At 45.6% G+C, this 7,771-nt stretch overlaps 1 non-coding gene across 1 annotated transcript; it reads right to left on the minus strand.

Moving 5' to 3' along the window:
* Positions 1-7,697: 7,697 nt before the first annotated feature.
* On the minus strand, positions 7,698-7,771 carry Trnav-uac (transfer RNA valine (anticodon UAC)). The gene has a single exon. It is a non-coding gene; the product is annotated as a tRNA-Val (tRNA).

Here is a 7,771-nt window from a genome sequence, read left to right on the forward strand (position 1 = left end):
GCCCTGCTCTGCAGGAACTTTTTAATTTGATGCCGTTCCACATATTCATTCTTGGAGTAATTTCCTGAGCTTTAGGATCCTGGTGAGGAAGTCATTGCCTGGCCTGTGTGTTGGGGTGTTGACCCCAGTTTTCTTCCAGCACTTACAGTCTCTGGTCTAATTTCATTCCATTATGATCTGATAGAACACAAGGCAGTATCTCTATTTTTTTGCTGCTTTGTAGCATAACATATGGTCTATTTTCGAGAAGGTTCCATGTGCTGCTGAGAAGAAAGTGTATTCGCTTGTTGATGGATGGAATATTCTATATATGTCTGTTAAGTCTAGGTTATTGATTGTGTTATTGAGTTCTATGGTTTCTTTGTTTGGTTTTTCTTTGGAAGATCTATCCAGTGGTGACAGTGGTGTGTTAAAGTCACCCAGAATTATTGTGTTGTGGTCTATTTGATTCCTGGAATTGAGAAGGATTTGTTTGATGTACAGGGATGCACCATTGTTTGGGGCATAAATATTTACGAACGTTATTTCTTCCTGATTTGTGGTTCCCTTAAGCAGTATGAAATGTCCTTCTTTATCCCTTCTGACTAACTTTGGCTTGAAGTCCACTTTATATGAAATAAGGATGGAAGCCCCCACTTTTTTACTGGGTCCATGTGCGTGGTAGGTTTTTTCCCATCCTTTCACCTTTAGTCTGTGGATGTCCTTATCTATGAGGTGAGTCTCTTGCAGGCAGTATTTTGTTGGGTCTTTTTAATCCAATCTGCCAGTCTAGTCTTTTGATGGATGCTCTGGTCTAATTCCGAGGTGTTTTTTTGTTGTTGTTGTTTTGTTTTTTGTGGTACTGGGAATCGAACTCAGGGTCTTGTGCTTGCGAGGCAAGCTCTCTACCAGCTGAGCTATCTCCCCAGCCCCCGGTGTTAAATCCACTTGGCTTTGACTTTTGTGCAGGGAGATCGGGATCATTTTTCTACCAGTAGATAATCAGTTTTCCCAGCTCCATCTCCTTCTTCCCCCTTCTTCTCTTGCAGTACCGGGGTTGAACCCAGAGCCTCTTGCCCAGCAAGCCCGCTTTTCCCCCAGCACTATTACTTAAAAAGGCCCATTAATCTGACACAGGTTCCTGGAGCCTTTGTCAAGGATCAGACTGCAGAAGGATCCTTCGGAGCCACTGGTACTACAGGCCTGTGCACCCCACCAGCTCTGCGTCTGTTTTTATGCTGGAACCATTCAGTTCTGTCCCTCAACTCTGTAGTATAATTTGATGTCAGGTACATGATCCCTCCAGCATTGCTCTTTTTGCCCAGAATTGCTTTAGCTCTTCTTGGGTCTCTTATTCTGCCAAGTGAATTTTAGGGCTGTTTTTCCTAGGTCTGTGCTGAATGCCACGGGCACACTTGCACGTTGCTAGTGGGCATATGAATTTGAACAATTTGGGGAAATTGTTTTAGGAAACTCGTCCGAAGTTTGGGCATGTGTATTCCGTGATGCCTCCTCATCCCTCCTGGTTATTTATGCGTGTGTGTGTGTGTGTGTGTGTGTGTGTCTGTGTGTGTCTCAAAAGCCACAAGGGTGTTCCTAGGTAAATCGTCAGTGATAGTCTCAAAATGGATACAACCTAAATGTCCACCCACGGTTGACTGGATAAACAAAGCACACGGTGTTCATACAGTGCAAAATCACAGAGTGAACGTGAAAGAATCTCTGCCACCCACAACAGGGATGGATCTCACGAATTTAGTATTTAAGAGAGGAATGGAAGAAAACACACTGGACATTCCGCTTATAAAGTTAAGAACTGGACAGGTTGATTCTAGAAGGTGTTAGAGGTCAGGACAGAGGCTAACTAGGAGGGGCAAGGCAAATGATTGCAAGATGAGGCACTTCTGGAACATAATCAGCATTTTATTTCTTTGTATTGGTTGGAGGTTAAAGATTTATTTGTATTCATTTTTTCATACTTAAGACTTGTGCACTTTGGTGTACATTTCTTTATAAAGTTTACAGATTTAAAAATCCAAAGGGAGAAATTGATGAAATAACAGTGGAGCTGGGGGTGGTGGTACACGCCTGTAATCCCAGTGACCCAGGAGGCTGAGGCAGGAGGATAGAGACTTCAAAGCCAGACTCAGCAAAAGCGAGGTGGTAAGTGACTCAGTGAGACCCTGTCTCCAAATAAAATGCAAAATAGGGCTGGGGATGTGACTCAGTGGTTAAGCACCGCTGGTACAAAAAAAAAAAAAAAAGAAAGAAAGAAAGAAAGAAAGGAAGAAAAGAATATGGAAACCTGCCTGCCTCCTCCAATTCCATTTCCCCAAAGTGCCCCCCAATTAAACATGTTACGGATAATTTTTCCTCTATGCATGTGGAAGCATATTGATTAACTTTTTTAGAAATCCAGAACAAAATCTACTCTTCTGTAACTTTTCAAGTAGGCATATGTCTCAGGGAGCATTCTTATCTGGAAAAAAAAAATAGGTGACCATTGTTGTTAGTGCCCCACAGTGACCCAGCCATTAGCTAACTGCTCATCTTATCAGTCCCCTATTGGTGAGCAGTCAGGGTGTTCCCTATTATTTGTGACTACCAATGCCATCGCAAGGAATAGATTTCAGTGTATTTATTGTCCCCGTGTGTAAGTATCTTGCAAAGGAACAAGTTTCCTGAACTGCACTTGATAGGTCAAAGCAGGTTTGTGTCCTTTAAATTCCAGCAGGTACTTTACTGGGGATTTGAACCCAGGGCCTTGTGCTTGCAAGGCAAGCATTCTACCAAGTGAGCTATATCCCCAACCCTAGTAGGTACTATTTTAAAAATATCCATTCTAAAGTCTTAAATAACAAAATGTGGGAGGTGGGGAGACTGGTGAGGACAGGAAGAGACCCGTCCCATTTTCTTCCTCAGCGATCTCAAATACTGCAAGCTGCAACATGATACCCATGGTCCAGGAGAGTCTGGGCCGGAAGGGGCTGGTCCAAGCTCGGTTCGGCTCCCGCCACTGTGGATGGATGGGCCCCACCATCCTCTTCTGGCATAGATTATGTAGGAAAGTTCTGAAGTGGGGGGATCGTGTGCCACCTGACGAGGGCTGTTCTAGGTTCGACAGACGTCCGAGGCACAGTACAGGGAGCAAGTAAGATTTCTTTTCTTTTTTTTTTTTTTTTTTAAGAGAAAGGGAAGCTGGCAGTGTTATAGGATTAGAGACAAATATGGGGCAAAGGGCTCAGAAATAACATGGCAGGGGTGGCAGTCCACGAGGAGGCAGAGGAGGATGTCAGAGAGACGCGTGACCTAGAAGGGTTTTAATGGGAAGCTGCGTGTTCTTGCAGGAGGTGTGGTCTTGCCAGAGGCGGGGCCTCAGGGGCGGAGCGTCAGGGTGGGGCTTGGGGCGGGGCCTCAGGAGAGTCCTGGGGCGGGGCGTCAGGGCGGGGCCTGGGGTGGTGGGACCTGGGGGTGGAGCCTCGGGAGCAGGCACTGGGGCGGGGCGTCTGGGGCCGCGGGGCGTCTGGGGCCTCGGACCTGAGCCTCGCGCCCACTGCAGGTGGATGGGTCCGCGAGTGCCGGCGAGAGAAGGGGCGTTCTTTCCTTTACCCCTTCCTTCCTGCAGCGAGCCCGGTGTGAGTCTCCACTACTATGACATGACAATCTGGCTGTCGGTGACGGTCCCCGAAGATCTCCCTCGTCAGGGATTGGACACCCCGGGCTTCGGGGTGCCCCAGTGGGGCCGCCCTAGGCAGAGAACTGCGAGGGTCGTTCATTCCCTGGCCGAGTGCGCGGGCCTCAAAGGGGACAGGTGCGCAGAGGAGGGGAGGCCCTACCGCTGACGGGGAGCAAGAGGGCAAGAGGCCGACTGACCCCTCTGCCGTTCGCCCTGCCCGGGCGGGTTTTTCTCAGCCGCAGGAGAGTCCAGTTTTTCTCTCAGGAGTCGTCGCCGGTTGTCCTGCTTTTCCTCTCTCTAGAATCCTGGCCCAGAACTGTCGGTCCTAATAAAGATGTCCTCAAAGATGTCTCCCAGGGCGGAATGGACGGCCTGGCAGGCCTCGGGGCAGAGCCGCCTCCCCGCGCACACGTGGACGGGGAGCCGGGCGGGCGGTCCCACTGCCACCGCAGAAAGGAGGAATTTCTAATGACACCCAAGGAGCCGCTCGGTGAAAATGTTACATTGAAAAATTATATGTAAGATGTCGGTGGTGTGGTTTGCACGTCTCTTGTGGATATATTAAAACCCCCTGAATTGTACACATTAAAAGGGTGAATTTTATGGCTTGTGAATTATATCTCAAAAATAACTTTAAAAGTAGAACATATATATATGACATATATATGTATATGTGACATTTATGTGATCCATTCCTCAAATTATGCCCAGTACGATTTCCAAATGAATCAGAAATTCCCACTGAAAAAGGGAAACAACTACTAGAAAATAAAAGTGAAATTTCCATCTTAGGAGTGGATCTTTCCAATTAATGCTGAGAATTAAAACCACAACAAAAAAGCATCACTAGCCAGGGTAGAACTCTAGTTAATAATATGCAAACTGAGTTATTTAGAGAAAGGCATTGCAGAGTTAGGTGAATTCGTGGATGGATGGAGTGGGTAGAAAATGATAACACAAGTATAGTAGATTGAGTGAAATTTGTATTGACCACATGGGTGATCATTGTGTAAATCCTTTAATTTTTTTCTGTGGATTTGAAATTATACATAATAAAATGCTCAGGGAGACTCAGGAACAATAAAATAAAATTTACAATAAATCTACTTCAGCAGATTTAGAAATTGCTTAAGAAAAGATGATACCATAGCAAAGTAAAAGTGTAATAATCTCAGAGAAAATATTTACAACTTTCATTATAGAGAATTTGTTTATCGCCTCAACATATAAAGGACTTTTAAAAGCTCAAGGAAAAAGACCAAAGTTCCAATTTTTTAAAGTGTGCCAAAGAGAGGAACAGACAGTTCACAGAGGAAGATAAACAAATGGTCCTTAACTCCATGAGAAGATGCTCAGCTTCACGCATCCTAACGATACCAGTGGGACTGGTGTGTTGCTCAGTGGTAGGGCGGGTGGCTGGCATGTGCAAGGGCCTGGGTTCAGTCCCACCAACGGGGGGAATAAAAGGAAAAATAGCAAAGAAAACTATTTTTGAAGTAGCATTTTTCACCTATGGAACTGGAAATATTTCATAAACTGGCATTGCTGGGGCACACACAGGGTCCCACCTCTGTGGAAGGAAAGTTGACAATAGCTAACTAACCGTGTGCGTTTACTCTTACACCTAGCAATCCTCTCCAGGGACAGAGAGAGCCACTAGCAGAAGACAACATTGCAGCCAAGCTTGATACCCTTGAACAACAGAGAGGAGACCTTGTCTTTGGAACAGGGATAGTAGAGAAAGGCAGGGCTACTTTTGGGATTTTATTTCGAAAGAATTTAAACCTGTAGAAGTTACAAGACCAGTACCTACGTGTTCCTCACCAAGCTCCACAGCTCATTCACATTTGCTTATCTGATTTTTTATCTATCCAAAGAGAAGTGATGACCATGGTAAGGAATGGATCATTCGAGAGTAAGTCAGGACATCATGATCCTTTACTCCCGAATCCTTTAGCAGGGAAGTCCTGAGAACAAAGACGTTCCCCTCTGTAATAGTGCAGCGATCAATTGCCGGAAATTCATCATTGACACGTACTTGGTGTGTGTCCTGGGAGCTGAACCCAGAGCCTTCTACCTGCTCATGCCTCACCGCTGAGCCACCCCTGGCCCAGCACATACTACCGGTAAGAAACAGTTCATATTCAAGAAGTTCCAGGCATCAAAATAATGTCTTTTGTAGCAATGTTTTTTCCTTGTCTAGGATCCAACCCAGGATCACAAATTAGTAGTTGCTACAGTTCGGATCTCCAGGATCCCTGGAAAAGGCCCATGTGTTGCGGACTTGGTCCCCAGGGTGTGGTGCTTTTGGAAGGTTGTAGAACCTTCAGCAGGTGGGGTTTAGTACAAAGAAGTCAGGTCATTAAGGGTGTGTCCTTGAAGGGGATATCAGGACCCCAACCCCTTCTCTTCCTCTCTCTTTGTTTCTCAGCTGCCTTGAGTGAGCAACTTCTTCTGACATGCACTCCTGCCATGATGTACTGCCTTGCCACAGGCCCAAAAGCAATGGGCAAATTGACCAAGGACTGAAACCCCCAGAACTGTGAGCCAAAATTAACCTTTTATCTTTTCAATTTTATTATCTCAAGTACTTTGTAACAGTATCAGAAAGTTGACTAATACAGTTGTCATTGTTCTTTAGTTCTTTTCTTTGGGCTGTACAACCTTGACCTTTTTTCCTTTTTTTGTTTTGTCGTGCTGGGGATCAAACCCAGAGCCTCCTACACGCTAGGTAAGTGCAGTACAACTGGGCTATACCCCAACCCAACGTTAATTTTTTTTTTTTTTTTTTTTTTTTTTTTGGGTGCTGGGGATCGAACCCAGGGCCTTGTGCTTGCAAGGCAAGCACTCTACCGACTGAGCTATCTCCCTAGCCCCACGTTAATGTTTTTTAAACAGAAACTTTTTTTGGATATCCAGAATTAAACCCCAGGTGCTCTGCCACTGTGCTACATCCCCAACCCTTCTTTTATTTTGAGACAGGGTCTTGTTTAGGTGCCCAGGTTGGCCTTGAACTTGCAGTCATCCTGCTTCAGCCTCCCAAGTCCCTGGGATTACAGGGGTTTGCCATGACAGCCTGCAAAGCAGAAACGTTCTAGAAAAGACAGTCAATGGAGCTGTGGGAATCACCTGCCAGCCCTCCTGAAGCAAGTCAGAGTTTGGAGGGAAATCTGGGGGACAGGTCTATCCAGCTGTGAGAGTGAGACTGAAGGCCTCCGGGTGAGGAGTCTGTGGAAGGCTGCTGGCTTCCGTCTGGTGGTGGGTCTGGGACTCCTGTTGCTCAGCAGGGCAGATGTAGAAGAGAGATGAAGAGGAGTGTGGGGAATCAAGGTCTTGAAGATGTGTCTCTCACACGGCAGGTGAGTGCAAGGGCAAAGCATAACCCTCTAACGACGCATCTACATCTCTTCTGGCTGCACTTAAATAGAGAACATCCATGAAAAATGACCATGTTACACGTGTTACCTCCAATTTTCATGTGGTTTTCTTTTAGCCAACTGTAACCCAGAACCATATGAGCAAGAGGAGTCTAATGATGGTAGGCCCCGCTTAAACCATTTGGCCCACTATAAAAGCAGCAGAGGCCAAGCATGGTGGCGCATGCCTGTAGTCCCAGCAGCTCAGGAGGAGCACAAGTTCAAGACCAGCCTCAGCCACTTAGCTCTTGAGGCTCTGTCTCAAAATAAAGCAAACAAACAAACAAAGCAGCGGAGAAGTGGCCCTGACTTTCTCCTCCCTGAAGAAACATTCCTTCCTTAAGTGTTAGGAAGATTTCAGTCATGAGGACATCTGGATCTGGATTTTTGTGGAAAGGTTTTTAAATATGGGGCAAGTTCCTTTGATAAATACAGAACTATTCAGGGTTTCTCTTTCTCCTTAAGTCAGTTGTATGAAGTTTAATTTTTCAAAGAATTTCCCCACTTTATCTAAATTGTCAAATGTGTAATAAAGTGACTCAACATTCTCTTACTACCCTTGTCAGGCCGTAGGATCTATAGTGATGTCCCACATTTTTATTCTTTTTTTTTTTTTTTTTTTTTTTTTGCAGTGCTGGGGATTGAACCCAGGGCCTTGTGCTTGTAAGGCAAGTACTCTACCAACTGAGCTACATCCCCA

This window comes from Sciurus carolinensis, chromosome 16, assembly GCF_902686445.1.
Source record: "Sciurus carolinensis chromosome 16, mSciCar1.2, whole genome shotgun sequence".
In the NCBI taxonomy this organism is placed as follows: Eukaryota; Metazoa; Chordata; class Mammalia; order Rodentia; family Sciuridae; genus Sciurus; species Sciurus carolinensis.